Source organism: Mauremys reevesii, linkage group 12 (genome assembly GCF_016161935.1).
Source record: "Mauremys reevesii isolate NIE-2019 linkage group 12, ASM1616193v1, whole genome shotgun sequence".
Classification (NCBI taxonomy): domain Eukaryota; kingdom Metazoa; phylum Chordata; order Testudines; family Geoemydidae; genus Mauremys; species Mauremys reevesii.
In genome coordinates this window covers 45092847-45114919 of record NC_052634.1, presented here as the reverse complement: position 1 = coordinate 45114919, position 22073 = coordinate 45092847, and the positions used below count along the sequence as shown (strand labels likewise).

At 53.7% G+C, this 22073-nt stretch overlaps 2 non-coding genes across 2 annotated transcripts; both read right to left on the bottom strand.

Moving 5' to 3' along the window:
* Window positions 1-5718: 5718 nt before the first annotated feature.
* On the bottom strand, window positions 5719-5790 carry TRNAA-UGC. Its single transcript has one exon. It is a non-coding gene; the product is annotated as a tRNA-Ala (tRNA).
* Window positions 5791-10783: 4993 nt separating this feature from the next.
* Window positions 10784-10857, bottom strand: TRNAT-CGU. Its single transcript has one exon. It is a non-coding gene; the product is annotated as a tRNA-Thr (tRNA).
* Window positions 10858-22073: the final 11216 nt, after the last annotated feature.

The window sequence follows — 22073 nt, the reverse complement described above, 5'->3', positions numbered from 1 at the left end:
TAAAATATAAACCTATAGGGCAGTTTTCTCTTAATTCCCATTTCCACCCAGTGAGCTTTGTGTGAAATCACATTCTGCAATAATCTAGGATCCTTCCATTTCTGTGAGTTCATTTCACCCTGGGTCTTCTCCCAAAAGTGTGGGTGGAAGGGCTCTCATGCTAGTGGGTAGGTTGCATCATGAGAAAACCACCTGTGCTCTATTTCCACACTTTCTAATCTTTCAAAGTAGCAGGAAGTAGAGAAGTGATACAAATGCTTAAGACTTAGGCCTGGTCTACACTAGGAGGTTATGTCAAATTTAGCAGCGTTAAATCGAATTAACCCTGCACCCGTCCACACAACAAAGCTATTTAGTTCGACATACAGGTCTCTTTAGTTCGATTTCTGTTCTCCTCCCCGACGAGGGGAGTAGCGCTAAATTCGACATGGCCATGTCGAATTAGGGTAGGTGTGGATGGAATTCGACGCTAACAGCTCCGGGAGCTATCCCACAGTGCACCACTCTGTTGACGCTCTGGACAGCAGTCCGAGCTCGGATGCTCTGACCAGCCACACAGGAAAATCCCCGGGAAAATTTGAATTCCTTTTCTTGTCTGGCCAGTTTGAATCTCATTTCCTGTTTGGACATCGTGGCGAGCTCAGCAGCACTTTGCACGATGCAGAGCTCTCCAGCAGAGGTGTCCATGCAATCTCAGAATAGAAAGAGGGCCCCAGCATGGACTGATCGGGAAGTCTTGGATCTGATCGCTGTGTGGGGCGATGAGTCTGTGTTTCGGAGCTGCGCTCCAAAAAATGGAATGCGAAGATCTATGAGAAGATCTCCAAAGCCATGACAGAGAGAGGATACAGCTGGGATGCAACGCAGTGCCACGTGAAAATCAAGGAGCCAAGACAAGGCTACCAGAAGACCAAAGCGGCAAACGGACGCTCTGGATCCCAGCCCCAGACATGCCACTTCTACGAGGCACTGTATGCCATTCTCAGTGCGGCCGCCACCACTACCCCACCACTGACCGTGGACTCTGAGGATGGGATAGTGTCGACGGCCGGTTCCTCGGAGATGTTCACGGACGAGGAAGATGAGGAAGGAGATGGGGAGGACGAGGCAGTCGACAGCGCTTATAACGCTGATTTCCCCGACAGCCAGGATCTCTTCATCACCCTCACGGAGTTCCCCTACCAACCCTCCCCAGCCGTTAACCTGGACCCTGAATCAGGGAAGGATCACTGGTAAGTGCTTTAAACATGAAAACATTTATTTCTAACAGAACAGGAATATTAACTATGCGAAAAGAAGGTCAATATGAACGTGGATAGAACAGAAATCCACTTCGGAGATCTCCACCAAGCTCTCCTGGAGGTAATCGAAAATCCTCCGCATGAGGTTCCTGGGGAGAGCGGCCTTATTGGGTCCTCCGTGGTAGCACACTCTTCTGCGCCAGGCTATCCTCAGGTACTGTGGGATCATTGCCTCGCTGAGCATGGCGGCATAGGGCCCTGGTTTTTGCTGGCTTTCACGCAGCATGCGGGCTTTATCAGTGGCAGTGATCCTCAGCAGGGTGATGTTGCCCATGGTGACCTGCTTTCAATTAGGGGAATGTTAGTATTGGGACTGCTTGCCTGTTCCTTTACATAACTGTAACCGGCGGTTTACAGCCACGCGGTGGAGGCAGGACAGGGGCAGCATACAGGGATCTTTCCCGGGGACAGTCGCGAGGGGCAGAGTGCATACTTTCCGGATTGCCGGCAGCAGGAACTAGCCAACGCTAGGAGCATTGCTTTGACCGTGAAAGGAGGGCACTGCTATAAATTAAGTTTTAAGCAGCCAAAAGTCTACGGCTTACCATGTCTGCCTGCTACACAAATTCTGCTGTCCTGCCCCGCTTGTCTGATCTCCACTGAAAGGCCCCAGGCACTGAATGCGACGGCCGAAAAGTCGTCCTTGTCCTGAGTGCGCATGAGATAGGTGCTGTGCATGGTCTTGTTCACAGAGACAGACTAGATTATGTTCATTGTTTGCAAAAATGTATCTTTGTAAGGAATTCACTCCCTTTTTCCCATCACACAGCTGCGGCTGTCTCCCGACCTACCCCGACATCCCCCTCCCAGAGGCTGGCGCAGATTAGGGGGTGAAAGAAAAGGACACGGGACAAGATGTTCAAAGAACTTATGGGATGCTCCCGAGCCGAGGCGGCCCAGCAGACCCAGTGGAGGGAGAACATTTGTCAGTACCAGCGCTCACAGAGCGAACGGGAGGACAGATGGCGTCTGGAGGACAAGCAGGCGACTCAAACACTGCTTGAACTAATGAGGGAGCAAATGGACATGCTCCGGCACCTTGTGGATGTTCTGCAGGACCGAGGCAGGAGGACAGAGCCCCACTGCAGTCTATCTCTAACCGCCTCCCTGCCACAAAGTCCCATACCCCCCTCACCCAAAGTACCAAGAAGGAGGGGCGGCAGGGGCCGTGAAAATTGTCATTCCACCCCTGCACAGTGCTCAATTACAGGAAGGCTCTTATTCCCTAAATTTTGATAAGTCCTTTCCTTCCCGCCTCACCCAAGCCCCCATCCCAGTTTCATCCCCTAAGTGTGTAGTTGATAATAAAAAATACTTTTCTGTTAATTACTGTTTCTGTCATGTTCTGTTAGAGGAGACTGTGTTTGAAGGGGGGGAAGGGGGTTGGTAATTGGACAGGACAGTCACCTTTACCAGGGTACAGACACGGGGGCAGGTTCAGCAGCAGGTCACACACACAGTGCAGTCACTAGGCACCCTGGTCAGTCTGGGAGGTGGTTTTCATGTTCTGTGTGGGCGGGGGGGGGGGCTATGTGACTTTGTGGCGGGGGAGGGCGGTTAGAGATCTTATGCAGCGGTCCTTATCCTGGATCACAGAGCCACACAGCAGGGGATCTGTAACCGTCCTCCCCCGCCACAAAGTCACATATCCCCCACACACAGAGTCCCGAAAAGGAGGGGTGGCAGGCTCCATTGAAACAACCAGTCCGGCACTGCAGACCACTCTAGGAGCAGGAGCCTGTCATTCCTCGAGTTTAGAAGCGGTCTTTACATCACTGCACACCCTACCCACCACAGTCTGCATCCCAGTTTCAACCCTTTACCGCAAAATCAGTAATAAAGAAAACAGTGCTAATTAACAAAGTTCCATGTATTTTATTTTTAAATGTGTGTTGGAAGGAGGGGGGGGAATGGGGGGAACGGGGTATGTAATTACAGAGGATAGTCAACATTAACTGGGTAAAGAAACAGGGGCAGGTTCAGCTTCTCTGTAAACAAACTTAATAATCACAGGTTACCCTGCTCCCTGAGGAACCTTGCTTTCAAAGCCTCCCGTATGCACAGCGCTTCCCGCTGGGCTCTTCTAATTGCACAGCTGGCTGGGTGTAATCAGCAGCCAGGCAATTTGCATCAACCTCCCATAAAGGTCTCCCCCTTGCTCTCACAGAGATTATGGAGCACACAGCAAGCTGCAATAACAATGGGAATATTGGTTTCGCTGAGATCTGAGCGAGTCAGTAAGCTTCTCCATCTCCCTTTGAGACGTCCGAAAGCACACTCCACCACCATTCTGCACTTGCTCAGCCGGTAGTTGAAGAGTTCCTTCTCACTGTCCAAGGCGCCTGTATAGGGCTTCATGAGCCAGGGCATTAGCGGGTAGGCTGGGTCCCCGAGGATCACTATAGGCATCTCCACATCCCCAACAGTTATTTTGTGGTCCGGGAAGAAAATACCTTTCTGCAGGCGTCTAAACAGACCAGAGTTCCTGAAAACACGCGCGTCATGAACCTTGCCCGGCCATCCGACGTTGGTAAAACGTCCCCTATGGTCCACCAGTGCTTGCAGCACCATTGAAAAGTAGTCCTTTCGGTTAATATACTGGCTGGCCTAGTGGTCCGGTCCCAGGATAGGGATGTGAGTGCCATCTATAGCCCCACCGCAGTTTGGGAATCCCATCGCGGCAAAGCCATCTATGATGACCTGAACGTTTCCCAGTGTCACTACCTTTGAGAGCAGTAGCTCAACGATTGCGTTGGCTACTTGCATCACAGCAACCCCCACAGTAGATTTGCCCACGCCAAAGTGGTTCGCTACTGACCGGTAGCTGTCTGGCGTTACAAGTTTCCAGAGGGCTATGGCCACTCGCTTCTGCACAGTCAGGGCTTCTCGCATCCGGGTGTCCTTGTGCTTCAGGGCAGGGGACAGCAACTCACACAGTTCAAGGAAAGTTCCCTTATGCATCCTAAAGTTTCGCAGCCACTGTGATTCATCGCAGACCTGCAGCACTATGCGGTCCCACCAGTCCATGCTTGTTTCCTGGGCCCAGAATCGCCGTTCCACACCATGAACATGACCCATTGCCACCATGATCTCCACGGCGCGGGATACCATGCTGTGTGAGAGGTCTGTGCCACTCTCTGACTTCATGTCCTCACCGCGCTGCCGTAGCCTCCTCGCCCGATTTCTCAGCATCTGACTGTGAAAAAGGTGGACGATAAAGTGCGAGGAGTTGACAACGGCCATAACTGCAGCGATGATCGCAGCGGGCTCCATGCTCGCAGTGCTGTGGCGTCCGCACTGTCACTCACCAGAAAAGTGCGCGAACTGTTTGCCCGCCGGCGGGATTGACGGTTGAATGACGACAGTTACCCAAAACCACCCTCGACACATTTTTTTCCCCCAGGAGGCATTGGGGGCTCTACCCAGAATTCCAATGGGCAGCGGGGACTGTGGGAACTGTGGGATAGCTTCCCACAGTGCACCACTTGCAATGTCAACACTTTCCCCGTTAGTGTGGACTCACAAAGTCAAATTAGTGTCCTTAGTGTGGATACACAAATTCGACTTTGTAATATCGGTTCCACAAATTCAATTTAAGTAGAATCAAACTACTCTGGTAGTGTAGACATACCCTTAGTCTATAAGGTGCCACAGGACTCTGTCTCTTTTTATAGATCCAGACTAACACAGCTACCCCTGTGATACTCAAAAAGACAGTGTCCCTGGTGGGTGTAAATCACTGACCTCTCTCCTCTCTGAGCACTGACTGCCCTCTGTTTCCTTGCCTCTCAGTCTGAGCAGATGGGACCTTTCCCTCCAGTGCTGGAGGATCTGCCCTTCTCATCTACCCTTGTCCCAAGCAGCACAGCAGGTGGGAATCTTAAATGTACCAAGGTGACTTAGGAGCAGAAACCCCCTGTCAAAGTTAGACTCAGGACTCACAGTTTGTCAGACCACTCTGTTTTATTAGCACAGCGCTCTGCTAATAACACACAGATAATGTGAGCACCATGCAAGACACAAACTATCTTATTTATACAGATAAAAGGGCAAGCACTTAACAAGATAACAAAGGAAGCAGAATCTGATAAGTTTACCTGGGCTAAGCATGCATATCTTATTTCCTTACTAAGTATTACCGATCTTCTGCTAATGTTTCGCCATTAGCACCATTGTTTATGCCTAATGTTTCTTTTCCTGGCACCTGTATTTCAACATTTCTTATTTCTGCTTAAAGGTACATACAACATTTCTTTAATCCATTCTTATTTTTACAATATAATTCATTCTACTTTCACACACCCCTGACCTTCCATGCAATTGGCACTTGCTCTCACTGAGCAGGACTGAAACTCCTGCAGGGAGACTGCTGGGCCACATCCCCTCTGGGCATGAGCAAAGCATGAAAAAAAGAACCTGGAGATGCTGGGGATTGAACCCAGGCCCTCACACATGCAAAGCATGTGCTCTACCACTGAACTACATCCCCAGATGGGCTGCAGGTTGCACTCAGAGCTGTCCTATTCCCAGAGCATCCAGTGGCCTAACAGCAGCATGGGGGACACATTCCCTGCTCTGAGGGCCAAATCTGCGGTCCTGGAGGCTGCTGGTTCTTAGGGTCACTTTGCAGCAGGGCCAAATTCGATGTGTGGGGCAGAGAGAGTGGGTGCCCTGGGCTCAGGGTGCAGAGATACACTCAGCCCTCTCCCCTGCATTGGGTGGGGGGTGCTGCCACCTCCTGCTGGAAGGTAATGGGAGGGGAGCGGCTGCTGGTGGCAGCAGTGCTGTGGGGAGCTCCAGGTGTTTCTAGGATCTGCTATTGCCACCTGCCTGTGAAGTCCAGCTTTCCCCAGCACATTCACTGCGGTGCAATTGGGTCACTGTTTCCATGGCTGAGCAGCAAAGAATCGCTCCCAGTTTCCCTTCTATCAGCAGCAGGATTAGCCTGTGTTGGTGGTTAATGAGGTGGATCTAGTTGTAGATTGTTATTCAGTCCCCACCTTGACAATTCACACAGTCCCTTTCCTACTCAAATCCCCAGCACCTCGGTGATCCTGGTAGCAGGGGTTGCATCCTGAGATTTTCAGGGTCCTTTTTACCCTCCACCTGGAGTGAACTCAGCTTTTCCCCCATCCCAGACAATCCATGAAATAACAACAGGGGCATAAAGAAAGAGGAGGGAACATCTCACAGCCAGGGCTGGATGTGCCCAGGGTCCCCTGCTTGTCCATTGTTTCCATGGCATTTGGCCCCCTGCTTTGCACAAGGGACAGAGAAAGATCTTGCTGTTCCTGTGTCTGTGCAAGGAAAATTGTGCTTCTGTATGAAAGAGAGGCAGGAAATGGCCCCATGATGGGACAATAGCCTCAGGATTGAGACCTAAGGACTCAGGCTGAGAACTGATTTAACTCCACTCATCTGGGATTTAACAAATTGTCTTCCCTGGAGCAGGGCCAGTTCCAGTGTTTTTGCCACCCCAAGCGGAAAAATAAATAAATAAAATGCTGCAATCAATGGCAGCTCTACCTCTGCTGCTTTTGGTGGCAAGTTCCTTCCTCTGAGAGGGCCAAATTGCCCTGAAGCCTCCTCTTTCCATTGGCCACCCCAGGCACCTGCTTGCTGTGCTGGTGCCTGGAGCCAGCCCTGCCATGGAGACACTGGGAAGATGGGGAAACAGGAAAATACAATGGATTTCTTTATATTACAAGTGAAGAATAACTGAAGGTTTTTTTGGCTTAAAGTTACTTTTCCCTAACTGAGAATTGAACCCAGGTCTTCGCAGTGAAAATACCAAATCCTAACCACTAGACCACCAGAGAGGTGATGATGGTGCTATTCTTCTCACTTATACTACACTTTCTTCGGCTACTTTCTATCCACTTTCTGAAACTGCTCCACTGTCCACTCCCTGAGGGGCTAAGAGCAGAGAACCCCTGTGCTCAGGCTCACAACCTCAGCCCAACCCAAGTCACTGAAACAAACTCAAATCATGCTTCCTCCTGCAGGATCACAGAGACACACAAAAAAAACCCCCATGAGGAACAATCCTCCTCTGCCTTCATTTACCCCATTGCAACCCTCTCAGCAGCCCACTCTTGCAGGAAGGACTGAGCTGATAGGAGCTCTGGCACAGAGACCAAGGGCGGGGTGTTGCTCCCCCTGGGCGTGAGCTGATCACATTCTGACTCCATGTAATGGGGCTCTGAGCTTTGCCATCTTGTGAGTTCTGAGTGCTGAGCCCCCAGGACCCTTCTGCTGGGAGCATGGGGATTGCACAACAGCTGCAAGCCCTTTTCCCGTCTCCTTGTCCGCCTCGGCTTCCCAGACCTTCCCCACAAATGGTTCTATCAGGCGCTGGAGGGATCTAAGGACCTGCAGGTTTCCCTCACCCACCTCTTAAGGCAAACAGTGATTCCTTTCTCTGACACTCCTGGGCCTGGGCTTCCTTTGAGTTTTTCCCCAGGGGACCTGATTCCCTGTGAAAATGTGTGTGTGGCATGTGGGGAACTCAGACTCAGACTCTCCCCCACTAGATGAGTCCAACAGCACCTCCCCTTGGTGGGAGAATCCTAAATTCCACCCTCCCACCCTGGTTACTCTGACCAGCTGATGGCAGCAGCATGTTAAATCAACCCCAGCTCTCTGGGCTAGAAAGCAGCATCTAACCAGCCTTGTGACAGGTCCGGTTTGCTCGCTGGAGACATAACAAACCAGGAAAGAAGGCAAATGTCAGACAGGGAACCTCAGCTCAAAAATAAACACCCTCAGGGCTCCTTCTACATGGAGACTGGGCAGTTGACTGACTTTAAATCTAGCTAGCTCAGTTGGTGGAGCATGATGGTCTTTCAGGGTGTGAAAACCCCAAACCAGTATAATTAAGCTGACCTAAGCCATGGTTAGATAGTGCTAAATGAAAAGAAAGATTGTTCTGTCAATGTAGCTATTACAGGGATGTAAAACCCCTCCAGTTACTGTAGCAGCTGTCTACTCCACAGTGCTAGAGCAGTGTCACAGCAGCATTTTAAGTGTAGCCAGCCTCACAGTGAGACCAGATCTAGCTCTGTGGACACTCAGGCACTAGCAACATACTAATGCCTCCATAGTTGGCAGGATTCAAACCTGCGTGGGGAGACCCCAACAGATTTCTAGTCTATCATCTTAACCACTCAGCCACAAGTACTTAATATACAGTTACTTCACTACACCATGATTCTGTTCTCACAGAATTGTCACTTCAAATGGCTCAGACCAGCTCCCCCAGCACACTCCTGGCTGTGCATTAGTGTACGTGTGTCCATGGCTGAACAGCAAGAGTTCCTGCCCATTTCCTTTCCGGCTGGAGCATGATGAGAGTGTGTTTGTGGTTAATGACATTGCTATAGGTTGTTGTTCATTCCCCACACTGACAATTCAGACAGTCCCTTTCCTATTCGAATCTCCACCATATCATTCCAACAGCCGGGGTCAGGATTTCTCTGGGGCACTGAAATGTTTCAGGGGGCTGGTGCGTGAGCTCAGCCTTGCATTCCATCCCTGATGTTTCATGGACTAACAACAGCAGCATAAAGAAAGAGCTGAGCCAATATCTCACTGTCAGAGGTGAAGGTGGCAACGTCCCCTCTGTCTGACCATCACCATTGCAGGAGAGAAGGTTTCAATGGAATCGAATGCCCTGGCTCAGACAAGAGACACAGGGAGGTTTTGCTGTTCATGGATCTGTGCAAAGGAAATTGTGTCTATGTGTGAAACTGAGGAGGGAAATGAAACGTCCACATGGTGGCCCAATGCCCTAAGGAATGTGCGTGATGGACTCTGGCTGAGAAATTATTTAACAGGAATTTGTATCAATTTATTGCCCTGATTAAAATCTATGGCTAAAAGGCAGCCACTGTTGTTGGTACTTGTACCTGTGTAGGGACACCCCAGTGGGTGTCAAGTCCATTGCCTTAACCAGGGGCAGTCGATTATTTTATCAAGATCTAAATTTCTTGGTCAAGATATAGTCAATGTCTAGACTCCAGAGAAAATAATACACTGATGATAATAAGAAGAATTTAGAAATAATTTGCAGTCACTATGGGCATAACTATGATGATTGTCTCGTGTTTCACTCTTTATATCTGGCACCACCACTGCTTTTCCCTTTAGTCTTGTAGTTTACCAAGGGTAAAACTAAACATCTCTTCAGATACAAGGGAGTGTTTGTGTTCATTCCTGTTAGCTACACAGGGGTTTCATGTAGCTGCTTTCAATCCTCTGGCTCTGCCCTGATAAGTAACATTTCAGGGTGTCACTGAACTGAAGGAGGGAGATCATTTTTTGACAGATTACGCCGCCTCTTAAAGGTGTTTGTCTGGCTGGCAGCCCTGGTTCCCAGGACTCTCCTGAGGGAAGAAAGTTTCTGTGCAAAATACTAAAACTTTTAACAGAGAGGAGGGAAAGGCGATAGCCACATGATGGGGCCAGTATGTACCACAACATGGTTCTTTTATATGGGATGACTCTGAACACTGACTGATCTCCACTCCCTTGTGTTTGAAGAGATGTTGAGTTGTACACTTAGGAACCTATAAGGCTGAAGCAATGTTATGGGTGGTGACACTACGATTGAAGGGTTATTTAATGTTGTAGAAATTGTTAAAAACACTGAGCTTAAACTGGAACTGCCTGTTATTAAAGGCTGGTTTCCCCATGTCAGTTCCACAAGCTCTGCTAGAAACACCCTGGATTCTCTCCTGCCTCGGTGGGAACTGCAGGGAATCGTCCCCTGCTGCCATTGGCTCCAGGCTGGTTTTTCTGGGGAGGGGACGTGGAATTGATTTGTTTGCTGTTGAGAAGGGAGCCGGGCCAATTCTCAGGGAACGAGAACTCCCAGCATCTTCCCAGCCCAGCCCAGGCTGCGGCCCTGTCCCAGCCTCTGTTCCCCTGGGGCCCCTGCGTGTTTGACTCTAGAGCAGGCCGGGAGCAGCAGCTGCGGCAGAGGACAGCCTGGGCCGGGCAGATAAGAAGGAGTTTAGCAAGCAAAAAAGGTAAAATGGCAGGGGAGTGTTACCTTGGACTCGACGGCATTTCTCCATTGGTCTGTCTGCTTTGGGGCAGGGACAATAACACGTCCTGCTGCATTTGTTATTTCAAAGGGCAGTTTAGGATTTTCATTCTCACACACGGTGCACAAAGCAGGACTCAACCTTTGCAGTAAACTAAACGAGCTGCCCACGGATTCTGGCAGCCACAATGAGCATTTGGGTGAGAGCTCAGACCTGCCTCTGTCCCAGAGGGAGACAGGGGTCATCTGTGTGGGGACTGGACCACTGACCTACCTGCTCCTAACTCCCAAACGTTCAGTAACTCTATTATCAGTGCCTGTGAGTGTTACTTAAACCATAAGAAAAACCACACTGGGCTAGACCAAAGGCCCATCTAGCTCTGAATCTTGTCTTCTGACAGTAGCCAATAGCAGGTGTCCCAACAACCAGTCAACAAGGCACCACTGGGAGTTGAACCCAGGATCTCCTGTTTACGAAACAGATGCTTTAGCCAGCTAAGCCATGGTGCCTGTGGGTGACTAAAACACAGTGTCTGCCCACACCTGACTCCCTGCCATCGCCACCAGGGCCTGACAAGCTTTGCTTGTCTTTGGATTCTCCAAAGCAGAGGAGCAGGTGACATTTTCCTTGCAAGCTGTGTGTGAGTAAATCTTTGGCCACGTCTGCACTACAAAGTTGTTTCAGCAGAATTATATTGCTCAGGTGTGTGAAAAACACACAACTCTCTCTCAGTCAGTAGCTTGTGGCTGGTGCACACACTGCAATGCCACGTCTGGCGACAAAACTGCCCTGTTTTGCTGACAAAATAAAACGACTTCGATGAGAGGTCTAGAGCTTTTTGCAGCAAATGTAAAGTAACAGAGTAAATGCTGCTGTTCATTATACCACCATAACTGGCCTTCCCCAGTATCCCACAATGCCCACCGTGAACTCACCTGCCCTGCACTCCTGCTACAGAGCCATGGGCCCCTCCCCTTTCATCGCTCTGAGAAGTTCTGACAGCTGAGTTTGCTGCTCTGCTGCAGCAGCCAGGAGCAAATCACTGCCGTGGATGCCTCTCTCTCCCGCCCTGCGAACACAGAGCAGGGTGGTGGGAACTTCCTTACATGGGGGGGGCACTGGCATCTGAATGTGACACCCCCATGATACCCCTTCCTCGAGGAGGCTCTTACCTTCTAAACAGGGACGGCTGTTTTCTAGTAAAATCAGGCAAAGGGAAGGAGAAAACTCGAAAGAGGTTCCTCCTGGCGCTCACGTACATGAACCCGAATACTCTCTCAGTCCTCAAAGAGAGACCTGGAGAAGGAGACTTGCTGAAGCAAAGCCACTGGAGTCTCTGAGGTTTCCCTGGCCCCTCGCCCCTGTCCTGCCTGGCTGATGTCAGCATCTCTCTGTGAGGTCACCACCTCCCCACCACCTTTGACCAATAGTCTGAGGTCCTGCAAAAGGCCTTTGTGATGTCACTGCCACACCCCTCCCTTGCTGTGCTAATGTCCTGCCCTGGCCAGGCACTTTGGAGGTTTGAGCTACTCCTGTGGATCACCCCACTCAAGGAGCGTTCCTTCTAGGCAGCAAGCCGGCTAGACAGGAAAACATCAGACGCTGCTCCCAATGCTACACTCAGTTTTTCAGAAATTAGTCAACTTTATGGCCAGAAGAGACCATTAGAGCAGCTAATCTGACCCCCTGCATATCACAGGCCTCCTGTATGACACAACAGCTACTTTTGGGGCCAACACATTCCAGAAAGGCATCTAGTCTTCATTAAATGACATCAGGAGATGGCCAATCTACCACTTTCCTTGTAGCTTGTTCCTGTGGTGAATCATCCTCGCTGTTCAATTTTTGTGCCTTAGTTGTAATATGAATTTGTCTCTTTTCACCTTCCAGCCATTGGGTCTTTCTCTGTCTCTTTTCACCTTTCCAGCCATTATGCCTTTCTCTGCTGGATTAAAGAGCCCTTTAATAGCCAATCTTTTCTCTCCATTAAGGCCCTTCAACACTTCAATGAAGTCACCTTTCAATCTTCTTTTGATAAGCTAAACAGGTTGAGCTCGTTCAATAGCTCACTAGAAGGCATTTTTCTCCAGCCCTCAGAACATTTGCCCCCCACCTCCTTGGTGGCCCTGCCACTGGGCGCGGGGCTTTCTTAGGTGCGGGGCCCGGTTCGGGGGAATTGGTGGAATTGGCCTAAAGCTGGCCCTGTTCGGGGCTGGGGGTGGGGGGGTGTAAGGCTTTCCCAGGTGTCCTGCTAAGGCGACTCACTACAGGAAGCTCCTGGCATGGAACAGGGGGGCTGAAAGGTCCAAGGTCAGTCCCTGGAAGTGCTGCAGGGAAGGAGGTTTCCCCCCGTGACAGCGTCCCCTTGGCGGTGTCACACTGATGAGGGCTCTGCCTGGGTTTGGTTCAGAGCTGTTCCAGAGCACGGAGCCTGTGTCAGCCCCCAGCATGTGACCTGCAGGCTCCACTCTGGCAAAGCTCCCTGTCCCTGGGCTTTGGCATCACTAGCCCCTGCTTAGTGACTAGGGGTCAGTTTAGGGGAGTGATTCCCAAAATGTGGGACATGCCTCCTAGTGGGGCTCAGAGGAATGTTCATGGGGGCACCTCAGGGTTGAGCCAGCCCCCATGGAGGGCACGGAGGGAGCCCCACTCTGTCCCAGCTCTTCACCCACCCCACCCTCAGCCTGAGCCTGAGCCCCCGGCCCAGCTGCAACCCCCTTACCTGTGTCTGCACCCAGGGGTGAGCTGCAGATGGTTCGCAACGGTTCGCGTGAACCGTTTGCTAAAATTAGACACAGGACAGCGAACCGGTTGCTAAAGTTCTCTGTCCGGCGTCTAATTTTAGCAAACAGTTTGCGCGAACCGTAGCGAATTCTGCCTCCACCTCCTGCCATGAAGCTCCTCCTTGCTTCTCCTCCCCCACGGCTTCCCGCAAATCAGCTGTTTGCGCGGGAAGCCTGGGAGGGCTGAGAAGCAAGCAGGCTTCCCCGGCCCAGGAAGACGACGCTGAGGTAGGAAACTAGGGGGGGCGTGTGCCCCGGGCCGGTCCCTGGCCGTGGCCCGTCCCCGCCTCCCCGGCCGCGACCCTGCCCGGCCACCCCCGTCCCCGGGTCCCCGCCCGACCCTCCCTGGCCGCGTCCCCGCCCCCCCGCGTTCCCAGTCCTGCGTTCCCGGCCGCGACCCTGCCCGGCCCCGCGTCCCCGACTCCCGAACCCCTCCCGGCCGCCCGGCCCGGCCGCACCCACCCCGGCCCTGCCGTGACCCCACCCCACCGCCCCCGGGTCCCCGCCCGACCCTCCCTGGCCGTGTCCGTCCGTCCCCCCGCGTTCCCGGCCGCGACCCTGCCCGGCCCCCCCCGGCCCCGGGTCCCCGCCCGACCTCAGCAGCCTCCCTGGCTGCGTCCCCGCTGCTCCCAGCCGCGACCCTCCCCGCCACCCGCCCCCGGGTCCCCGCCCGACCCTCCCTGGCCGCTTCCTCCCCGCATTCCCGGCCCGCGCTCGCGCCCTGCCCGGCCCCCGGCCCGGGGTCCCCGCCTGACCCTCACCGGCCTCCCGGGCCGCGTCCCCCCCCGCGTTCCCGGCCGCGACCCTGCCCGGCCACCCGCCCCAGGTCCCCGCCCGACCCTCCCTGGCCGCATCCCCCCCCCGCGGCCCTGCCCGGCCCCCCCGTCCCCGGGTCCCCACCCGACCCTCCCTGGCCGCGTCCCCCCCCCCCGCGTTCCCGGCCCCGCGTTCGCGGTCCTGCCCGGCCCCGTCCCCGGGTCCCCACCCGACCCTCACCGGCCGCGGCACGGCCCCCGAACCCCCGAACCCCTCCCGGCCGCCCGGCTCGGCCGCACCCCCGGCCCTGCCATGCCCCCACCTACCGAGATGCCCGGCTCTGACACGGCCCCACCTCCAGCCCGGCCTGGCCCGTGGCTCCAGCCGCCCCTGCTGTTTTGCCAGGGGGCTGGGCTCCGGCAGCGCGGGTCTGGGCGTGGCGGCGGCCCCGGCTGCCCGGCTCCAGCTCTGGCCGCAGCCCTCCCTGGCTCCACCCAGCCAGCCACCTGGCTCCGGCCACTGGGCTCGCCGCATCCTCCGGCTCCAGCCGTGCGACTCCTGTCCTGGCCCAGCCACGTCCAGGCAGCGCGGTAAGGGGGCAGGGAGGGGGTGTTGGAGAGAGGGTAGGGGAGTGTGGGGGTGGGGGGGTCAGAGGGCAGGGAACAGGGGGATTGAATAGGGGCAAGGGTCCCGGGGAGCAGTCAGGAAAGAGCAGGGTTGGATGAGGTGGTGGGGGCACTCAGGGACAGAGAGAAGGGGTAGTTGTATGGGGTAGGGGTTCTGGGGGGCCATTGAGAATGAGAGGAGGGGTTGGGTGGGGCGGCAAGGGGTTAGTCAGGGGACAGGGAAGGGGGGGATGGGTCAGGGGTCTCAGAGTGTGTGTGTCAAGGAACATGAGGGGTTGGATGGGGCACGACCCTCCCCCCCCCGGAGGGGGGGGAAGGAGGGAACCCATTGTTAAAATTTTGGAGGGAGGAGGGAACCCGTTGTTAAAAATTTGGCAGCTCATCACTGTCTGCACCCCTCTCCCCAGCAAGCCACAGCCCCTCTCCCAGCCCTGGTTCTCGACCGCAGCTTCCGGGGGGCCTCCGCCATGGCTAAGAGGGCACAGTGTGAAAAGTTTGGGGACCCTGGTTTAGGTGACGTCCTCAATTGCTTCTATGCAGTCCAATAAAAGCTATTCCTCACCCACCTACCCCTCCATCAGGACCGACTAGGTATGTTCTGCTGCCCTTCACTCACGCAGGAAGGATAATAACATTTCATTCCACTCAATCCTAAAGTGATTTGTAACCCGCCACCAGCCAAAACTGGTCATTTTGGGGAAGTGGCCCCATCATGCTGCATAGCTAGGCAGAGTAGGTGTGTCTGTGCAAACACGGTCTGTTCCTGAAGTCTTTCTCCAGCTCCTCACTAGATGTGAGGGGGGAGCTCATTCAGACCCTGCTTCCGCTTAGTATGTAAAAACTCCATGTTGTCCCTATCTCTGCTGGCCTTAGATTTCTCCTCCTGTCCCTTTTTTAGCAGTTCAGATGAGGTGGCCGAGTGGTTAAGAAGATGGGCTACTAATCCATTGTGCTCTGCACGCATGGGTTAAAATCGCATTCTCATCAGCTGCATTTAGTTTTCACCTCTCCTTTATAGACAACCATGTCCCCCTTTGGTACAATGACAGATCAAACAATGTTGCTTCTTGCAAACAAAAACCTTCTCAGAAACTCAGACCCCCCCTTGCTTTAAATTAAATGTCTAAATCTCAGATTTCTAAAAAAAAATTTCTCTAGTGCTGTATTTCTTAATTTTTATCTCAAAAGGTAACATCCTCATCATCTCCCCCAAATACCCTGGAACCTGCCCAAATTATTAAAATATCCTGAACCCAAGCAAGGCCAGAGCAGTGAACCAGAGCTAGTGTCTAGGCCAAGCTGTTCTGAAGGAGGCAACTCAAACATTTTCTCCCTACTTCCTTGGCAAAATACGACTGAGAAAACAAAATTCCCCAAACTGAAAACTTTCTGCTGAAACACCCATACTAGTCTGGTTGGGGATTTTGATTTGAATGTATTATTATTATTATTCTCTTCTGATTTATCTCAGTTCACTGTTTGTCCTCCAGATGTGTTTGCAGCTGCTGAGTTGTGGGGGAGAGAGGCCAAGTCATGATGTCTCTTCCGCTCTTTCATAGTTTCTTCCAACTTGCTAGGAAGCTCCTTTGCTACCATGTGAGTCAAGCAGTGTCCATTGTCGCTGTGCTATCTCGGAGAAGCCTGCATTATACACGGTTCCTGGGCTAGTCCTTGGGAGTGTGGATCCCTTCAATGGGCCAGCAGCGAGTCCGGCTCCTCCCTTGTCACACCTGAAAGGCTGGTGGGGGGCATTTCCCAACCTCATAACATATTTCAGTAACGCACACAGAGCAAAACTTCATAACTTCCCAACCAATGGTAGCACACACAATCCAACCCGATATTAATGTTCAACAGATCAAGACTTTTGAAATGACACCTCACCAGGCAGACTTTATACAAACCATGTCATCATTATATGAGAGTGGTGAATATGGGGCTTCCAGGTGCTGCTTTGAGCACAGCGTGCCACACCTGGGCTTACATTGCAATGGAGACGTAATTGAGTCCATCTCTCCTGGGATAAAGATGGCAGCTGGGCTGGCCTGGGTCATCTGACTTGGGCTCCTGGACGTAAAGCTGAGGGGCTAAAAACTGTGGTGCAGATATTTGTGTTCACACTGAAGCCTGGGTCCAGAAACCCTCACCCCTCGTGGGGCCTCAGAGGTTGGGCTCAAGCCCATTTGTCTACACTGTAATTTTATCGTCTTGCAGCCCAAGCCCCATAACCCTGAGTCAGCTGACCTGGGCTTTGGGACAGGTGCCCTGGGTGTGTTAATCACAGTGTAAACATAATGTTAGGATACATCCACAATGGAATGAAACACCCACGGCTGGCCCATGTCATATTAACCAAGGTCATGCAGCTTGGGCTGTAAAGTTGCAGTGTCCGTGTCTGGGCTCAGGCTCAGTCCCCTGCTCTAGGAGCCCAGAAGGGTGGGAGGGAGTTTAGCGAGTGGAAATGGTAAAACCGCATTGAGGGGACTGGACCACTGACCTGTTGCCAGCACAGAGGCCCCGAGGCAGCAAACAGTGATTCGTTGCCCGGTGTGCCTATACTCTGTTCCTGCCCCATACCTATGGGAAGACACTGGGCGTCCCCAGATCGTAACAGGCAAACAAAAGGTTAACAGCACTGGACTGTTCCTACCTTATCCATGGAACCGGTTCCTCACCGTCGCCCACAACAGCTTCTCCACTACTCGAGCACGTTGCACCGTTGTGTCTTCCAAGGTCGGCCTGACGCGTCTCTGCCGAGGCCCCCGGTAAAGGCACCGGTGCGCGCCGGGCGTCGGCTGTGACCATCGTCCGCCGCCATTGGAGGAGTCCGGGCAAGGCACAATTTTGCCTCGAGCCCACCCAGGGACACCAAAACTGTTGCCAGCACAGAGGCCCCGAGGCAGCAAACAGTGATTCGTTGCCCAGTGTGCTTCGCTCCAATAAACACACCAAGGTGGAGAAGCAAACCAGGTTTATTTGAGCCCAAATAAGGTGCAAGGGAGACATAGCAATCTCAAATCCTGCACCCCTACAAGCAGTTTTCCCCTCTTTATACATGATTTCAGCTAAGCCTTCCCATCACCCCCCACACTACTCATTCCCCTTTACCCACCCCTTCTTGCCCCTCCCGTCTATTCCCATGTAGCAAATACACTTTGCAAAGGCAATTGCATTAAGCAGTTAAGTCATACTTGGCAAAAACCACTTTAGCTCGTTAGTAACTCTTCTGTGAAGAGTTATCTTGTTTTACTCCCTCTTTGCTGGTGCAGGTGTTGTAACTGATAACCATTCTTTGTTGACGGCCTGTTAGGTCAATTAAAGTTCAAACATAAACATGGAAGCACTTTGGTCAGACATGGAGTGACTTTAGTTCATTCAGGCCTACTACAAAAAGCCTTCATTGACACTGTGGTTTTCCACCCTCCTGAGTTAAATAGAGTCATGCCTAATGACAGCAACAGACCTACCAGCTCTTAACACCCAAACGTGTCCATGGGCGGGGTTATGCAGATGAGCAGTGTCTGGTGGCAGGACGAAGAGCAGCGAGAGGAACCGAAGGAGCCCGGCAGAGAGAATTCTCTGCGTGTGGACAGAATCCGGTGTGGGGAGTTCGTGCTGTGGGTGCCTGCACCGGAGTCACTTCAGGGCAGTGATTGCCACTGAGCTACGTATTGACCAAAGGTGTGTGAATGGGGTGTGGTGCCTGGTGGGGAGCAGATCCTGGTGATAAGAAAAGGGGTGGGAGGAAGAGGTCCTGTCCTAGCAGGGGTTGTATCCCCTGGGAGGGTGTTTTGTAGTTGCAGGTAGGTTTGGGGGTTTCTTGCCATGACAAGGGGTGTCTGATGGGTGCAGCTAGAACTCTCCTAACCCCACTAGTTTTCTCTGTGTAGGGGGGGCAGATTCTGTGATGTCACAGCCCCTGGGGGAGAGGTTTGAATCATAACTCCAAAGTGAGAGAAGAACTTCCTCCACTTCTGCTCAGTCTCCACTAGGGGGCTGGGCTGGGATCTCTAGGGAGGGAAGCACAGGAAAAAACAGTCTCCCCTATGGAACCCAGGGGTCCTGGCTCCCAGTCCCCCTGCTCTAGACCCCCTAAACTCCACTGCCCTCCCAGGGTGGTGCAGGGGTCACTGAGTCTGTGTCCCAGCTCTGATAAGGGCCTTGACTGATTTTCCCAAAGTGCTTCCTTCTGAATCCATCTGACGAAGTGGGGATTCACCCACGAAAGCTCATGCTCCAATACGTCTGTTAGTCTATAAGGAGCCACAGGACTCTTTGCTGCTTTTACAGATCCAGCACATTTGCCCCCCCCCACCCGCCTGGTCACTGCCCACCCCTGTGTGGGGGCACCAGCACTGTGCTGGGTCATGTTGGGAAATTGTCCAAGCTGGCCCAGGGGAGACGTGTGTGTCCCTGCTGCCCCCTGCTGGTGGGGCTGAGCCCTGCTCTGTGTGTGTGCGCGTCTGTGACAGTGTTTGTATCAGTGTGTTGCTGGGCTAACCAGTAGGAAATGGCTTTGCAGGATTTTGTATCCTGCAGCAAGTGACACACACACACACACACACACTGATGCACAAAGGGACTCACACAATCCCAAGAACACTCACACACAACACACCCAGAGGGACATGCTAGCCCAACCCCCAAAGAGAGAAACAATCACACCCCCAGCCGCACTCACAATCACCCCCCCACACCATAATATTCACAATCGTGCTCAGAGACACAACTGCACACAGTTCACTCCCACTGCTCCAAATCAAGGACTTCCTGCCCCACACAGCATGTGCCAAGGCCTGTGGCACTCACTGCCACTGGACAGCTACCGATGAGAATGATCTCCTCATGCTGGATCATCTGCTTGGCCCCCTGCCCCCTCTCGGGGTGCGCTGTGCGGCGTGGCTGGGGATTGTGCAGTGGCCCAGCACCAGGCAACGCAGAACGGACATCACACGCCCTGCCCCACCTCATCTGAGCTGCTCTCCAGGTGCATTGGAGCCCAGTGCCCCACACCTTGGCACTCCTGCCCCACAGGGGGTGAGCTGCAGCCCCTGCCACACTCTGCAGAGAGGAGAAGGGTCAGGCCAGCCAGCCATTGTAAGATGGGGAAATCACCATCGGGGTCGACGGTATGGGGGCTGTGACATACAGAGAAACGGTTGTCGCGCCGGCAGAAGGCAGCAGAGCATGCACACACACACACACACACACACACAATTGCAAACATACACAAACATATGCATGAATGCTAATATACACAAACATCCGCACAAATCCAGCCAACACCAACACAAGCCTGGGAGCCAGGGGAGAAGAGCAGGCTGGCTGGGGCCGGGTAACTCCACTTCCTGCAGGAAGTAGCCAGCCCCCCAGCCCCCATGGAGGTCTGGGACCAGCCCCCCTCTGCTTCTCCCCACAGAGGCCTGGGGCCCCAGCCTGCTCTGCTCCCCTGGTTCCCAAGCTTGGGGGAGGGGGAACCACCCCACAGCACTCGCCAGTGGCATGGCTGGGAGCCAGGGAGTGGACCAGGCTGGGACTGGGTCACCCACTTACCATGCAGTGAGTGCAGGGCGGGGTGGGGCATGGGTAAGAGCCGGGCAGCCCCTGCAGCAGCTCCCACCCCAGCTCACCTCCACTCCGCCTTCTCCCCTGAGCTCGCCGGCGCCGCTCCACTTCTTCCGCCTCCCAGGCTTGCGGTGCCAATCCGCTGTTTAGTGCCGCAAGCCTGGGAGGGGAGGAGAATTAGAGTGGGGCGGCGTGCTCAGGGAGAAGACGGCGCAGAGGTGAGCTGGGACAGGGAGTGGTTCCCTGCACGCACCCCCATTGCTTGCTGCACACCCTCCCCATTGCTTGCTGCACGCCTCCCCGCACCTCCCAGCCCCTGCCCCAGCTCATCTCCACCCACTGCCTCCTGAGTGCGATTTTTGGTGCCCCCAACCACTTGGCACCCTGGGCGGCCGACTAGTTCGCCTAGTGGCTGCACCGGCCCTGGCCACTGCCTGTCAGCAGGATTCCCCTCCTCCTCCTCAGTGAGACTAAATCTCTGCACCTAGACAGCCGGTCCGCCTGCTGCACCCCAATCCCCATGCCTGAGCCTCCTGCCAAAGCCCTGCACCTGGCTCCAGAGGATTAAGTCTCACGTCTCACTGGGAACTCGACTTCTTGTGCCCAGAGAGTCTCGGCCCCTCAGTAGCTGATCTGAGAAACACAGTGTCTGCTAAAGCAGCAAAGAGTCGTGTGGCACCTTATAGACTAACAGACGTATTGGAGCATGAGCTGTGGGTGAATCCCACTGCGCCGGATGCGCCAGTGTCGGCCTTTTCCAAAGAAGTGCCTGGAGGGCCTTTTTCTGTGTGACCACGTGGCCTAACGGATAAGGCGTCTGACTTCGGATCAGGAGATTGAGGGGTCGAGTCCCTTCGTGGTTGTGCTGGTGCAGTTCCAGTCTTGCCTTTGCCCTTCCTGACTTGCCAAAGAAAATGGCGCTGCCCGGCTAGTGTGTGGAGCAGTTTCCCTCTTCCAAGTGTGCGCCTGTCCCTGTGCTGGAGGGTACTTGCTACATAGCACCTTGGGAGCCTGGGTGTTTCTCTGCTTCTCGCCAGCTGGGGAAAAGCCTCTTGGGGTAAAATCTCCTGCCCCACTGCCAAAGTGAGCACCTGGAGTGGGAACGGTCAGAGGCCCCACCAGGGGGGCTGGCTCTGCTTTCCTACCGTCTTCTGGTGTTGGCCACAGAGCATCAGCAGCCGCCCCACATGCTGGTCTGCGGGTGGCCTTCAGTGGGTGTTTGGCATGGCAGGGAAGAGGCCGGCTGGGTGTTTTTGTGCCTGCCTGAAGGCCACACATAGGCATGGTCCTGCCCTCCTCTGGCCCTGACCTCGGTTGGTCTGTGGCTTTTAAGCCTTCCCTTGGAGCTGTCAGCACCAGCCGCCTCTGCTCCAGGTGCCCAGAGGAGGAGAGGTGCTGGGCTCCAGCCTGGGAAGCCTGGCCCTGGCCCTGCTTCCTTTAAATGCCATGTGGGCAAGAGGAAGAGCTGCAGCGACAAGGACCAAAGTTGAGGACATCAGGTGAAGCAGCAAGAAACAACCATCAGGTCAACCCGCAGGAATCTCTAGCCAGACGGTTAAGTTCTAGGACCCCACCCTATGGCGGCCCAGATGGACCAGAGACCCATTGCCAATGGGCACCAGTGACCCAGGAGGAGGAGGAAAAAATCACCCTAATTCAGCCAGAGAGAGGGTAACCCAGCATGTTGAGCGCCAAAGCTTTGCAGCAAATCAACATATCTCCAGGAGGTCCCACTGAGATTTGAACTCAGATTCCAGGTCCTGAGTGCTGCCCATTACACCATGGGACCTGCTGCTGTTTTGCTTTTTAGACCCCTGTGACTCTCAGCTGGCTGCTTTGCACTCTGCACTTATTGCTTCTCACCAGCGGCTTCCTCTCGCAGGACTCTCTCTCCTACTCCAGTGACTGTGGTCCTGCACTACCAGATCCATGGGTCCTGCCCTGAGTCCCCACATCCCCTGCTTTGTCTCCATTCCTGCAGGCTGCAAAATGTCA